We start from the raw sequence: 15232 nt of genomic DNA, 5'->3' as shown, positions 1-15232 counted from the left end.
ATTAACATAACAACAAAACAAACAAGATCACTTAGCGAAGAGTGAGTGCTGATAATGGATACACACAGCCCATCATCTTAAGAGTTTGATTGCAGCCAATGTGCACTCAAACCTGCCCCCACCTTGTGAGTTGCACCCCATATTTCATGAGTTGTAACTGCTGCACCCACCATAGCACTTTGAGATCTAAAGCGCTACATAAGTCTAATCGATTAACCAGCCGCCAACATGCTGTGCTTTTAAAGAGAATGTGGCAAAAGTTTCCAGCTTCCTCATCATGTCCTCATGAAAGCGCCAACGAAAGGACTCCCTGAATAGTGCAACGGACATGAAGCAGCCGCTGCGATCAGAAATAAACACTGTGAACGTTGTCCAGTTTCACAGTAACATTTCCTTAATGTTGTTTAAGTCACAAAACAGTAACACTAAAAGCATCTCAAAATAAAGGAACACAAACATCGAGTTTGTGGAAAGCACATTGTAAGTCAAATGGGCGCAGCAAAGCATTAACACAACAACATGTTCTTTGATGTTTGATGTTCTTTGAACAAGAACATCAAAGGGGCACTGCGAAAGTGATCACGGGCACTTAATGAGCATGACGAGGTTTGCCAGCCTCTGCTCCTAAGCGCGCGCCCGCGCACATGCACTGTAACTCTAGGCTGGCCATGGTAGCATTTTTTGAGTCCTCACAAAAAGTCTCGCCAGACCAGAGCATGCGCTGGGTCAGGCGAGACCTCAAAAGCACAAAGGGGGGTTAATCCATACAAAGGAGGTATGGGGGAGGATGGAAGGAGCAGCAACAATGGATAGCATGAGGGTTGAAGCAACATAAATGTTGCACAGGGAGGAGAATGGGAGCAGCTAAAAATGAGAGGGGGAAAGCAACACAAGAGAGGTGAGGTGAAGGGGAAGTGAACAGGAATAAGGGACTCCTGGAGGATGGGGTATGAGGACACCAAAATGAAGGAGGTGCGGGGGAGGAATGAGGGACCACAAGACATGGGGGAAGCAATACTGAGAAGGGTGATACGAAGGGAAAGAAGCATCACACACAAGGGGTAGAGGGAGGAGAGAACAAGAAATAGTACCTCAATCACAGCCAGAGCAGCAGACGTGCACTAAATAAGTTGAATCAATCTGTGTTTGGTTCTAGCTCCACAGAAAGTAAAGGAAGGGATGCTTGGCATGGGCTAGCCAAATACGAGTCAGCAAAGAAGAGTGACAATAAAGCCAATGAATTGTAAGCAATGGGCGGGCTCCAAGCCTTTATTATCAACAATACGTCTCACAAGCTGGAGTACATGCAGCGCATGCGCTGTCGCGTGCACAAGCTAAAAACAAGCCTAAAGATAGAGAATATGGAGGCAGACTGGTTGGTTTTTTTTCTTTCTGGCAAGGGCAAACATGCAACTCGAAAGGAAATATCCTGATCTTGATGCAACAGTGAATGGCGTCAACAAATGCTTGTTTGCCACAGGCCCTGTATGTTAACCAAATCAGGCTGTTCTACTCGAATGTTTAAAGTTTCATATTGACTTGCTCTCCTTTCGATTTCTCAGCATTGATTAGCAACATACAAACAATGAAACAAGTTGTTGAAGTTCAATTATTTGTTGCAATTTTTTAAATTATGAGACTAGTTTATCATCTTTGAACTTTTGTAGGTGCTACAAAGAGCAATCAAGACACCGCATCAAGTTGTAAGGAGATACCCCTGATGCCGTCAGCATAACGCAATGGCCAAGTGGCACTCTGTCCAGATGGTGCCTCTCTGGAACTCTGTGTGTGCCTGTTTGGCCATTTAGGTGGAGTTGAGATGAACTACAATTGATCTACAAAACAGAGGCAAAGGATACATATAAATAGTGATGGCACAGCTCACAAGTCTCTCCAAAAAGGCACAGGACCCTGTGCGCACTGGTTACGCGCCTTGAGACCCTTACGGGTGAGTAGTCGCGCTTCTCAAGTCACTTGGGGGCATATTATCAAGAAACTGCATTAAAATTATCGCCGCTTTAGCGGCAGAAAACTGCCGGCGATAATGGGCGTGATAATATGCCCTTGGGAATTCCAATAGAAGCCCATGTTCTGGTGTCAACATGGGCTTCTATTGGAATTCTCTGCGGCATATTATCAAGCCCATTATTGCCACTTTAGCGGCAGTTTTCTGGCGCTAAAGCGGCGATAATTTTAACGCCGTGCTTGATAATATGCCCCTTGGTTGATTGACTGACCGCCAAAAACAGGAGCGGAACCTATCACCTCCAGAGTCTCCACAACCACAGACTCTGTATTTCCAGGGAAGAGTTGGCAACGAGCAAGAGCTACCATCAGTGCTCGAAGAGTCAATCTGGTATAAGACAGCACTTCACAAAACAACGAAACAGTACATGATAAATGCATTCAATAAATAAATATTTCAAATCCTGCTTTTCAGCCCCTCAAGGTAGTGAGGGTCGGGTTTTAATTTAGACCTGAGACGACCGTCGGCTGGAGAATTCTGCACAGAAAAAGATGGGACAGGCCTACCTGCGGTGCAGTTTTCATTGTGCAGCGACCAGCACACTGGCCCTTATAAACATTAGGGGGGCCATCGAGTGAATGATGTCACAACATATTTGCATACCGCACACAGATGTCATCAAAGAAAGCGCCATCCTATAATGTTTATAGTTATGGACTGTGCTGTTAGCTTTCACCTAAAAAGTTAAAATGCCTTAGTGCTGCATCTAATGAGATTTCCATATTACCTAAGTCTGTTTTCAAGCATACACTGCACATGTTTTATATATTTTTCCATTTTGAAAGAATCTCACCCGTGGGAACTTTAAAAATTCAAAAATGTAAGGCACCTTCAAAATGAAAGTGAAAATTTAACAGACGTGAGTGGTTCGAACAATAGAAATGAAGTAAGGCTCACATATAGAGCCATGTTTAATCTGTGTTCCTGGTGAGATCTGAGCCACAGTTTAAGGGACAGTGCCATGGGTTGCAACGGAGGAACCAGGGCTTGCAGCTGCAACCTCTGGTGACCCCTAAATGACGAGTCGGTGCAGGGGCGAGATAGCGAGTGCAGAGAGGAGAGTGGGTGGATGTGGACACGATGGCCAGATAAAAAGGGTAAAGCTGAGAGTGCACTGGGAAGAAAGACAGGCGGTCAAGCAGTGTGTAGAGGAGATGGTGAGTGCACTGATGTGGGTGAGAGGAAAAGGCTGCATTGAGGAAATGCCATGGTGAGAGAGAGCATGGGGGTGGCAAAAGGGTAAATGCAACAATCCACAGTATTTTCCTGTGTAATGTCAAAGTTTCCTTTAAGGACTAGTATCAGGGCATGTGGCAGAATGTGCTTGGCTTTTGTGAATCATAAAATTGTAGACAAACATTTTACTTGTGGGATAATTTGATGATGTATGTCAATTAGCGAAAATGAGTAACTTACATCGAACAGAACGAGTGTTTTGCATGAGGCATAAGACACTCAAGTTTTCCTCAACATTTGTAGTTCAGACATTTGTTAGAGGAATACAAGACAACACCACTGTGACATCATTAGTTTTATATGAAACAAATTACTGTCATGTTTTGTCTCTCTTTGACTTCTATTTGACTGATTCATACTACAACGTGTTCTCTCCCTATTGGCCTTCTGGTGTGTGTGAAACAAGTGCCTGTCCTAACTAGTTGATAAAATGTGAAACCTGGAGCATGGGGTGCGTGTCTTCTGCACCCACCAATCACATATCCTGTTTCACCAAAAGATGGATTTTCCGCAGTCAGAAATACAGGTTGGAGGGGTGTCAGGAACATAAATGTACCCCTGGAAGTTGGCATTGACACCCACACAGCGACTGTGCGTTGTTCACAAATATTGGCAATGGCTTTGTCACTTCTAGATTTGCACCTACTTAAAGTAGGCCTAAGTTAGTGCAGTGGGTCTGGGAAAGTACACGGAACAACACTATTTTTAGTGCTGTTAGAGAAAGAGAAGTCATCCCACGAAACATTTTCTCCACACAACAGTGCTTTTTTAGAACTTGGGGCCAGATGTACTAACCTTTGTTTGTGGTGAAAATGGGTTTTGGACCCGTTTGCAGCCGCAAAAAACTTGTGGCCTATGTACTAATCCTAATTTGCGAGTGGCAAATCAATTTGCGACTCGCAAAATAGGATTAGCGACTCACTCTTAGGAAGGGGCGTTTCGAGGGTGTTCCTTACTAATAACGACTTCTGAAGCTATGTATGACTGTTTTGCGACCGCAATTGCTGTTGCAAAACAGTTGCAGTTTACCACCCTTCACAGAAGGGTGGTAAACCACTTGTAAATTAAAAAATAGTTTTTAAGGGCAGGCAGTGGTCCAAGGGCTGCATTAAAAAAAAAAAAACTGCTTTATTTAACAGCAATTCCAGACATGGTGGTCTGCTGACCCCAGCAGGCCACCATCCCTGGGAGTGCCAGCCATTACCAATGGGGTCGCAAATTGTGACAGCCTCATTAATATGCATGAGGCATGCAATTTACGACCCCATTGGGAACCGCAAACAGTGTCTCAGACACTGTTGTGCATCTCAATATGCGACACAATTTGCGACTCGCAAATTGGTGGCTCGTACATCTTGCCCTAAAACCTTTCGCGGCCCACCTAGCTTCAAGGGACATGAGGCAGGTAATATTTTAATGTAACTAAAGCATCATGCATCAGTGCACTGTCATTTACAGACAGCACATTTTCCATTGAAATGTCAACTAAACCTGCACAGACACATAGTTTAACTGATAAACTACATTGCACACAAATAATGTGTGTAAAGTCTCTTGATTTGTTTTGATACTATTAAAATCTTTGCTTTCATTACACTTCAGAATGACAACAAAATGTGCTTAATTTTTGCTGTCCTGATTGGGGCATGGGTACAGTTACAAAAAATGACATCCTACAGACTTATCTCTCACACTCTCTGAACCTCAGCAAGATAATCACATGATTCACTTTACTTGTATTTTTCTGACTCCAGTGAGAGAAGTTTCTAAATATGAACCCCCTTGTTAATTAAAAAATAATCAGCAATTTGTCAGAAGACATAGCCTGACATTTGAACTCTCTCTTTGAAGCAGCAAATGTGACAAAATAAATACAGAATTTAAAGGCATCTTTATGTACTGATTGGACTTTCACGACCATTTGTTGGTCTATAGCGGCCTAAAATCGGCTTGCCATGACCTGCCGTTTGGGAAATACTGACGTAGAGAAAAAAAAGTGGAGAAATTACACAAATGTGCATTCCTACAGCGTACTCTTGAAACTGATTGGAACTCACGGATTCGAAGGGCTTCCAAAGTTGTAGTCATCTCTTGAATATGCCTGGGCACTTAGAAATAGCAGAAATGCACACATGACTGCAAATCAGAGGCTCAGGCCTACGATACTTGGGGGCATATTTATGAGCCCCTTACACCCCCGGGGGGTCACTTTTTGTGACACTCTGTAGGCGCAAACTACAAAATCATATTGATGAGGTCACCAAAGCCACTGTGTGTGGCCTTGAATGGCCTCACAGATATGGAGTAAGGCAAGGCAAGGCAGCACAAATCACTGTGGTGTCTCACTCTGCGCCACGGAGGCATTGCATGGGACTTGCAGGGGGGGTTTTCACACAACACCCATGGATTTTGAAGTTTCCCCAGATTTACAGAACCATCTAAACCTGGGGATGCACCAAAACCTTACTCATCCCCAGGGGAGGCGCAATGAGGAAAATTACTTTATTTCTCCTCGTTTTTCCTCAATGCACATAGAAAGAAGAAAAAGCTTCCCAGGATTGTTTTAGTGCAGGAAGGTGCTCCTTTCTGCACAAAAACAATCCCTCCGACAACACAGGCACCTTTGCACCATGGTGCCTGCGTTGGCACTAGGCTGCTGAAACTGCGCCAGCGCAGGGGGGAAGGACAGGAATGCACCATATTGCATAAATACAGTGCATTTCTGCCCTTTCACTTTGAGTACGGCAGCACAGCAAGGTGACATGCTGCGCTGTCCTACGCCAAACCCTCATAAATGAGGCCCTCGGATTGCTGCACTTTTTGCAAATGGTTTTAAGCATGCACGAACAGCATTCTGTAAACTTCCATGCATTGTATGCTGTCTCTCGAGTCTTAGCACACCTCTTCCAGATGGCTTGCAGATTTATATGTGCATGCATTCTCAGGCTTCTCCAATATCTGACTTTTGCAGCTCAAGTTGTGCCCTGACACAAAACATGGCCAGTGCCGGTGTGAGATATTCTCATTGCTGCCTTTAACCAATTCTGAACCATTTCTATCCTTTCTCCAGTAGATGGCCTCATGTGTGCGTCCAACGATTCCACATATTGCCATAGATATCTGCTGTGTATGACAAATCATAGCAATTGTATACAGAGGCGCAACTAAAGCAAATTTCGGAGGGGGGGGGCTAAGAAAAAATTTCGCGGGGGCTGAATCTTTAAGCAATAGGCAGAGTGGAGCTGCAGGGGCTCTTAAAAGGGGTGAAACAACAGCGAGCCCTCATTAACATGCAAATGGTCTTTTAAAGACCTGTGAAGTGCTCGGGTGCGGCTGTGTGCGCGCCGGGAAACTGTCTCATCCCGGGCTGGCACACACGGCGGGGAGGGGGAGGGGGGGGGGGGGTCGGGGGAGAAGGCTGAAGCCCTGTGAGTCCAATGGGTGTTGCGCGCCTGATTGTATAGCATAATGCTAAAGTGATGTTCTGGGCATTTACGGGCTCTGTTGTGCTGCTGACGCCGCAGGTAATACTACAAGAAAAGGGGAAACCTTTGGGACGTTCAGCTCAAGAGGGATTACCTACAGAAATGTTCTCACGTATATTAATGCATATTTATAACTATCATCAACTTCTTGTTTACACCTTCATGGCCAATCTAATTTACACGCTGCCATGGTGCCTCGGGGTTTCACCTTTAATTCAACTTCTACCGCTCACCAGGGTTCAGCCAAACAACTAGATCCGAACACCAGACCCTTCAAGTGATTCCCGAAAGCCTTCACAGCTGGACATCTCTGGAAGCCTGACGGAGGGCGACGTGCCCGCACCTGCCCAAAGTCTGCTCAGTGGAGATCACCCCTCTGCACTGGGGAGCAGCCAGGAGCGAGTCGAGACAGACAGGAGATGCAGTGAGGATGAAGACAGATGTAAGGAGACCTGGCAGCACCGAAAGGCCTATGCGCCACACTGTTTATTACAGCCTCACACCTACACGAGAATTAGAAGAAACAAAGAGAACCTGTTGGAATTGTTGTTCTACATGTCTTATGTCACATAATACAGCAGAAGTGTCTCACGAATTATGTCTTCAGTAAAGTAGGATTTTTTGTGTGTGTCTGCTCTTAACATCACTGTTCTATCACCATATGAAAGTCTTCCAACAAAACGAAACACTCTTCAAAGTAATAAAGTACCATGTAAACACATTACTAGAACCCCCTCACCCCCCCCCCCCACACTGAAGCAGGGATTTTTGTATCTCAAATGTCCTGTATAATCACTAAATAACCTGCGCTATTGGTCGTATGCACCTTTATTAGCAGTAGCGGCCACTCGTACTATGAAGTGGTGAGGCGGGGGAACACAAAAAGCAAAGAAACAAGTATAAACAAGAAAAAGGAAATGTACCTGCTCCAATGGCCGCCGCCCCGATCCTCGTGTCCTTGTCAGGAGCCTGCTGCACACTGTGCAAGCTCCCAGCTCCCAATCCCAGCGCTGCTCACATGCTGGGAATGTTATTCGTAGCATGTGAGCAGCGCTAGGATTGGTCTGTGTGCCTCAGTCCGATACTCAGACAGAGCCTGTGTTGGTTTCTCCACCCAGTTGTACACCGCAACTAGGTGGAGAAAGGCCAAGTGCGCATGATGGTTTGGCAAGTGGGGCCGACTAAACCGTCATGCGAACTTAGCAGTGCCCACCACTCCCCTCCTCCCTGGTGCTGCAGCATCAGGATGGGAGGTCAAGCCCCTCCCTCGGCTCGCAGCCTGCAGGGCTAAAAATAAAATGATAATACAAAATGTTTTATTATCATTTTATTTTTGTCCTTTGCCTCAGCTGGCATTTAGCAGGGTGGGCGACGCTACTCTACCATGACGGAGGAGACGCTCCTGTTTGTTAGTCGACAAGGAGAGGTGATAAGGAGGTATCATTTACATCAATTGCCCTGTACGTCGCAGTCTAACTGGGGCTTCACAGGAATCGACAAAGATTAAGGTGCCGATTCCGATCCTGTAAAATCCGGGTACGAACCGTCGTACGGAGCGTTTTCTCTGTCCGACTCGTAACCGGGAAAACCACCTTACAAACCCACAAGTACGATTCGTACAGAAATACAATTTCCGTACGATTCGTACAAAACACAGACCGGCTAAAATATACCCACAATTCCGATCCGGGACACCGCGTACGTGACGTCCGGACGGAGTCAGGCAGCGTTTTACGAACAAGCAAGTACGATTCGTGCCTACGTCACTCCGCACTTAGCATTTTTTATGGGAGCCAAAAACTGCCGGGAAATTGAGGACGACGCGAGGAAGGAGCACCTGTACGCGACGGACAGCCATGGCCCCCTTACTACGTGTCATCCCAGCCCTCATAGCCTACGACCTGGTGCACAGGAACCAACGCAGACGCCGCAGAAGGTCAGAACAACACCCGGGGCAAAGGTGGGGGGCAGGGGCAGGAAACATAACCCCCACCCAAGGCAAAATGTATACATGCCCTGTACATACGGTACCTCCAGGGACTGGTCACTCGGGGGGGGGGCGTGTCCACCAAGGCCTGGGTCCCGCCACAACGGAAGTGGACATGGACGCGTCCCGTCACCACAACAATTGTGGTACGCACCGTACCCACGCCTTAAGAGCGTGGGTACGGGTCGTACCACGCCTACCCTTACATCACCCCAACATTGGGGGTACGGCCCGTACCCAGGCCTGAACAGCGTGGGTACGGGTCGTACCACGCCTACCCCTACGTCACCCCAACAATGGTGGTACGGCCCGTACCCAGGCCTGAAGAGCGTGGGTACGGGTCGCACCACGCGTACCCCTACGTCACCCCAACAAAGGTGGTACGGCCCGTACCCAGGCCTGAAGAGCGTGGGTATGGGTCGCACCACACCTACCCCTACGTCACCCCAACAATGGTGGTATGGCCGTACCCAGGCCTGAAGAGCGTGGGTACGGGTCGCACCACGCGTACCCCTACATCACACCAACAATGGTGGTATGGCTCGTACCCAGGCCTGAAGAGCGTGGGTACGGGTCGCACCACGCGTACCCCTACGTCACACCAAAAATGGTGGTACGGCCCATACCCAGGCCTGAAGAGCGTGGGTACGGGTTGCACCACGCGTACCCCTACGTCACACCAACAATGGTGGTACGGCCCGTACCCAGGCCTGAAGAGCGTGGGTACGGGTCGCACCACGCGTACCCCTACGTCACACCAAGAATGGTGGTACAGCCCGTACCCAGGCCTGAAGAGCCTGGGTACGGGTCGCACCACGCGTACCCCTACGTCACACCAACAATGGTGGTACGGCCCGTACCCAGGCCTGAAGAGCGCGGGTGCGGGTCGCACCACGCGTACCCCTACATCACACCAACAATGGTGGTACGGCCCGTACCCACGCTTTTCAGGCCTGGGTACGGGCCGTACCACCATTGTTGGGGTGACGTAGGGGTACGCGTGGTGCGACCCGTACCCACGCTCTTCAGGCCTGGGTACGGGCCGTACCACCATTGTTGGGGTGACGTAGGGGTACGCGTGGTGCGAACCGTACCCACACTCTAAAGGCCTGGGTACGGGCTGTACCACCATTGTTGGGGTGACGTAGGGGTACGCGTGGTGCGACCCGTACCCACGCTCTTCAGGCCTGGGTATGGGCCGTATTACCATTGTTGGGGTGACGTAGGGGTACGACCCGTACCCAGGCCTACAGAGCGTGGGTACGGGTCGTACCACGTCTACCCCTATGCCACCCCAACAATGGTGGTACGGCCCGTACCCAGGCTTGAAGAGCATGTGGGCGGGTGGGTGGGTGTCGTGCTACGATCCACATCAGTGGACAGAGACATAGGGGTGTGTGCCTATCACTCCCAGCAGTGCACAGACATATGAGGGGTGGGTGCAGAGGACTCCCAGCAGTGCCCAGACATATGAGGGGTGGGTGCAGAGGAACCCCAGCAGTGCCCAGACATATGAGGGGTGGGTGCCTATCACTCCCAGCAGTGCCCAGACATATGAGAGGTGGGCGTAGAGGACCCCCAGCAGTGCCCAGACATATGAGGGGTGGGTGCCTATCACTCCCAGCAGTGCCCAGATATATGAGGGGTGGGTGCCTATCATTCCCAGCAGTGCCCAGACATATGAGGGGTGGGTGCCTATCACTCCCAGCAGTGCCCAGACATATGAGGGGTGGGTGCAGAGGACCCCCAGAAGTGCCCAGACATATGAGGGGTGGGTGCCTATCACTCCCAGCAGTGCCCAGACATATGAGGGGTGGGTGCCTATCACTCCCAGCAGTGCCCAGACATATGAGGGGTGGGTGCAGAAGAACCCCAGCAGTGCCCAGACATATGAGGGGTGAGTGCCTATCACTCCCAGCAGTGCACAGATGTTGGAAGGCGTTCTCCGGGGGGGCTCCGGAATACGTTCCTGACCACCCGTTGACCCACCTCTCCCAGAGTTAGGCCGAGCAAGGGCGGGGAGGCCCTTCCTGGAAGGGTCTCGTTCCTAGGATCGCACACACTGCGCTTGCACTCTCTGACAGAGGGACACCACACAGTATTTCTTCGTAAGACAGTACACTTTATCGTAGACGTAAGGGACCTTTATGATCCGAAATGCAGGTACAGCGCCACAATCAGCGGCGATCTCGTGATGGGGGCATGGGGGTAGCGGGACAGTCTTTGAGTCAGTGTCTCTGCGGAGTATCCTGCGCACAGCTCTCAATCCTCGAGCTGGGGGGGGTGTTGCTTCTCTCGGCCATCTCTGCTGATTCCCTTGGAGGAGAGTGCCACGAGTCACTCAGCAGGCACAGGTGGTTCGGAGTTCGGGGAGCCGCGACAGCATCAGCAGGGCTCAGATGGTTCAGAGTTCGGGTAGCGTTCTTCGGTTCGGGGAGTGATCGAGCCGCGACCAGGTCAGCAGGCTCTCGTCAGTCCAGGTCTTCTCTGCCTCCCGTCCCTTCAGCACCCCTTGTTATACTCCCCCTCCTCTTTGAAGTCCGGAGTCCTCGCCGAGAGGGGTCTTGGTGCCTGGGGGCGGTGTGTCGGGACTTCCTGTCGCTCGGCCCTTTGATCTGTTCAGGTGGGCCCGGGAGGGACTCCAGACACCCAGCAGGTGAGGCGCCCGCTCATCGGGGGCCTGGTGGCCGATCGAAACCTTCCTTGGCGAAGAGACCAAAGGTGTGACAGGGACGGCGCCTCCCGGTCTGGCTTGGGGGGTTTCTCTCTCCCTCGGCCGGGAATGCGTGTTGGGGTCTGGCCGGCCATCGGGATGTTGGGCCATGGTGGCTGGAAGTCTGTGACATCGGGGATCGGTGCGGTTGCAGGGTGGCTTGCTGGTCGGGAGGGCCCACGCCACGAGGCCGGTCTCACACGTGCCCCCCTCAGCTGAAAGGCGGGGAGAATTACCCATCCACTTGGGGGTTCTCCTCGCTGAAGGGGAAGAATCGGGACAGGCCGTCTGCGTTGGCGTGGTCCATTCCGGGGCGATGCTCCACAGTGAAATCCATCCCCTGGAGGGAGATGGACCAGCGTAGCAGCTTGGGGTTTTCTCCTCGCATCTGCATCAACCACCGCAAGGGTCGGTGATCTGTTTGAACTCGGAAGTGTGTTCCGAACAAGTAGGGCCGTAGCTTTTTGAGGACCCAGACTACTGCGAAGGTCTCTCTTTCAATGGTGCTCCACCGCTGTTCTCGATGTAGCAACCTTCGACTGATGAAGGCTATGGGCTGATCTACGCCTTTGTCGTTGAACTGTGAGAGGACTGCCCCGATGCCGTGTTCCGAGGCGTCCGTCTGGACCACAAACTCCTGTGAGTAGTCGGGGGCTTTGAGTACCGGAGCAGTACATATAGCGGCTTTCAAGGCGTCGAACGCTTTTTGGCACGGGGGAGTCCATTGTATTTTCTTCGGGTGTTTCTTGGAGGTTAGCTCTGTGAGGGGGCCTGCGATGCTGCCATAGTTCTTAATAAATCTCCGGTAGTAACCGGTGAGGCCCAGGAAGGCCCGGACTTCCGTTTGGGTCATTGGGGGTTCCCAGGACAGGATGGCGTCGATCTTCGGCTGGAGGGGGGTGACCTGCCCGCTTCCCACCTGGTGCCCCAGATAGATTACGGAGCCTTGTCCAATTTGACATTTGCTGGCTTTGATGGTGAGGCCGGCCTGGCGCAGAGCCAGCAGGACTTGTCGGAGGTGCTGGAGGTGCTCGGTCCATTGGGAGCTAAATACTGCTATATCGTCGAGGTACGCTGCGCTGAACCCCTCTAGTCCGGACAGGACCCTGTTCACCAGTCGCTGGAAGGTGGCCGGGGCATTCTTCATTCCAAACGGCATCACCCTAAAGTGGTAGTGCCCATCCGGGGTGGAGAAGGCGGAGCGCTCCTTGGCTCCCTCAGTGAGTGCAATCTGCCAGTATCCGCAGGTTAGGTCGAAGGTGCTGAGGTAGTGAGCGGCCCCGAGGCGGTCGATGAGCTCGTCGGCGCGGGGGATAGGGTGAGCGTACGCTCGGGTGACCGCATTGAGTCCTCGGTAGTCCACACAAAACCTCAGCTCGGGGGCGACACCAGGGGCAGCCGCTTTCGGGACCAGGACTACCAGGCTGGCCCAGGGGCTGTCAGAGGGTTCAATCACCCCGAGGGCCAACATCTTAGCTACCTCGGTCTGGATGCAGGTTCGGACCCGATCAGGGACCAGGTAGGCTCGGTGTCTCACTGGCGGGTTGTCGCCGGTGTTTACGTCGTGGACACACCAGTCGGTGACCCCAGGGGTTAGGGAGAAGAGGTCCGTGAACTGCCTTAGTAGCCGGCGGCAGTCGTCGGACTGTTGGGAGGTGAGGGCGGTTGATAGTCTCACCCCCTCCACGGAGCCATCGGTATCTTTAGCACCCAGGGGGTCGGGAAGGGGCTCGGTGTCTTCTTCAGTCCCATCGTCGGTGGCCAGGAGCAAACTCAACTCCGTCCTCACAAAGTGGGGTTTGAGGCGGTTCACGTGGAGGACCCGGAGGGGGTTCCGCGGGGACTGCACATTGACTAGATAGGTGACTTGGCTCTTCCGCTCGACCACCTTGAAGGCACCAGTCCATTTGTCTTGGAGGGCGCAGGGGTTCACCGGGGCCATGACCCAGACTTGTTGGCCCGCCTGAAACTCGACCAGCGTGGCATTCTGGTCATACCAGCGCTTCATCTCTTCCTGGCTAGCCTCGAGGTTTGTCTCTGCGAGTTCTCGGAATTTCCGGGTCTGGTTGCGGAGCGCCAGGATGTATCGGATCACATCCGGAGGGGTCCCCCGGAGAGTCGTTTCCCAACCCTCCTTGACCAGGCTCAGGGGTCCCCGGACGGGGTGCCCGTACAGTAGTTCGAACGGGCTGAACCCCAGAGATTTTTGGGGAACCTCTCGGTAGGCGAACAGGAGGCAAGGGAGGAGGACGTCCCATCTCCGGCGTAGGGGTTCTTCGAGGCCCATGATCATCCCTTACAGGGTCCTGTTAAATCTCTTGACTAGGCCATTCCCTTGGGGGTGGTATGGGGTGGTGAACTTATATGATACCCCGCACTGCTGCCATAGGGACCTCATGTATTTGGAGATAAAGTTCGTGCCACGATCACTCATGACTTCGCGAGGGAGCCCCACGCGGAAGAAGATCCCCATCAAGGCCTGGCCTACCACGGGGGCCATCACGGTGCGGAGGGGGATGGCTTCGGGGTAGCGGGTGGCATGGTCCACCAGGACGAGGATGAACCGGTGGCCCTGGGCGGTCTTGGGATCCAGGGGTCCCACGATGTCGTTTCCCACCCGCTCAAAAGGGGTACTGACAACGGGGAAGGGTTGTAGCGGAGCCTTGCGCTTCCCCCCACTCTTTCTGCTGGCCTGGCACGTGAAGCATGACTTGCAGTGGGCCTCCACATTCGCTCGCATCTTGGGCCAATAGAAGTGGGTAACGAGTCGCTGGTAGGTCTTATCTTGGCCTAAGTGTCCGGCCAGGGGTACATCATGGGCCAGGCCCAGGAGGAGACTTCGGAAGCGCAGGGGTACCACCAGTACTCGGGCCGATCCCAACTCGGCTGACTTCTGTTCGCTGTACAGGAGGCCGTTTTCCCAGTATACCCAGTGGGTTCCGGACTGGTCGCCTGCTGCTTGGGCCTCGGCCTGCTGTCGGGGTCCAATGAGAGAAGGGCAGGTGGCTTGTTCCTGGCAAAATTCTTCTCGGGAGTGACCTCCCTCGCAGTGCCACTGGGCCATCTCGGGCAGGTCCCCGAGCTCGGTCAGTGGTTCGGGATCTGGAGGCACCGACCCGTCATCGGGAATGGTTGCTTCTTCCGGAAGAGGGTCGTCGGGCTCGGGTAGTGCGTCCCGGACCTCGGGGATGGTGACTGTGTTCAGCGGAATGGCCTCACCTCCCTCGGAGGAAGGCAATCTGAGAGTCATAGAGCGCGTGGTGGCGCATACCCATTTGGGTAGGCCCATCATTTCTAGATGGGCTCTTCGTTTGACTTGTCCCCACGGGGAACTCTCAAGGTCGTTGCCCAGGAGGCAGTCTACGGGCTGGGAGGTTCGGACTGCCACCCTCAACTTGCCGGTGACTCCCCCCCATTTGAAGGGGACCAGGGCCATCCGGCATAGGCTCTCGGAATTGTCCGACGATATGACTGGACAAAAGGCGTCGGGCAAGATCTGGTCTTCGGAGACCAGGTGGCAGTGGACCGCTGTGACACTCGCCCCAGTGTCGCGGAGGCCCTCGACGCGGTGACCGTTGACCGTCACCTGCTGTCGGTACTTCTTCGTGTTGGCGGGCAGGGGTGTTCCGGGGACCATCTCTCAGTCCCCTAGGGAGACCAGGGCCATGGCGGCTGGCTCCCATCCTTCGGAGTCTTCCATCTCTTCTCCCAGGGCTACGGAGGCCATTTGTCGAGCCGGAGGGGTTGTCGTGGTGGGTCGTTGGTACATGGGACACTGAGGGTCA

This window comes from Triturus cristatus, chromosome 5_1 (genome assembly GCF_964204655.1).
Source record: "Triturus cristatus chromosome 5_1, aTriCri1.1, whole genome shotgun sequence".
Lineage (NCBI taxonomy): Eukaryota > Metazoa > Chordata > Amphibia > Caudata > Salamandridae > Triturus > Triturus cristatus.
The sequence above is the reverse complement of the archived record's forward strand: the minus strand, read 5'-3'. Positions refer to the sequence as shown.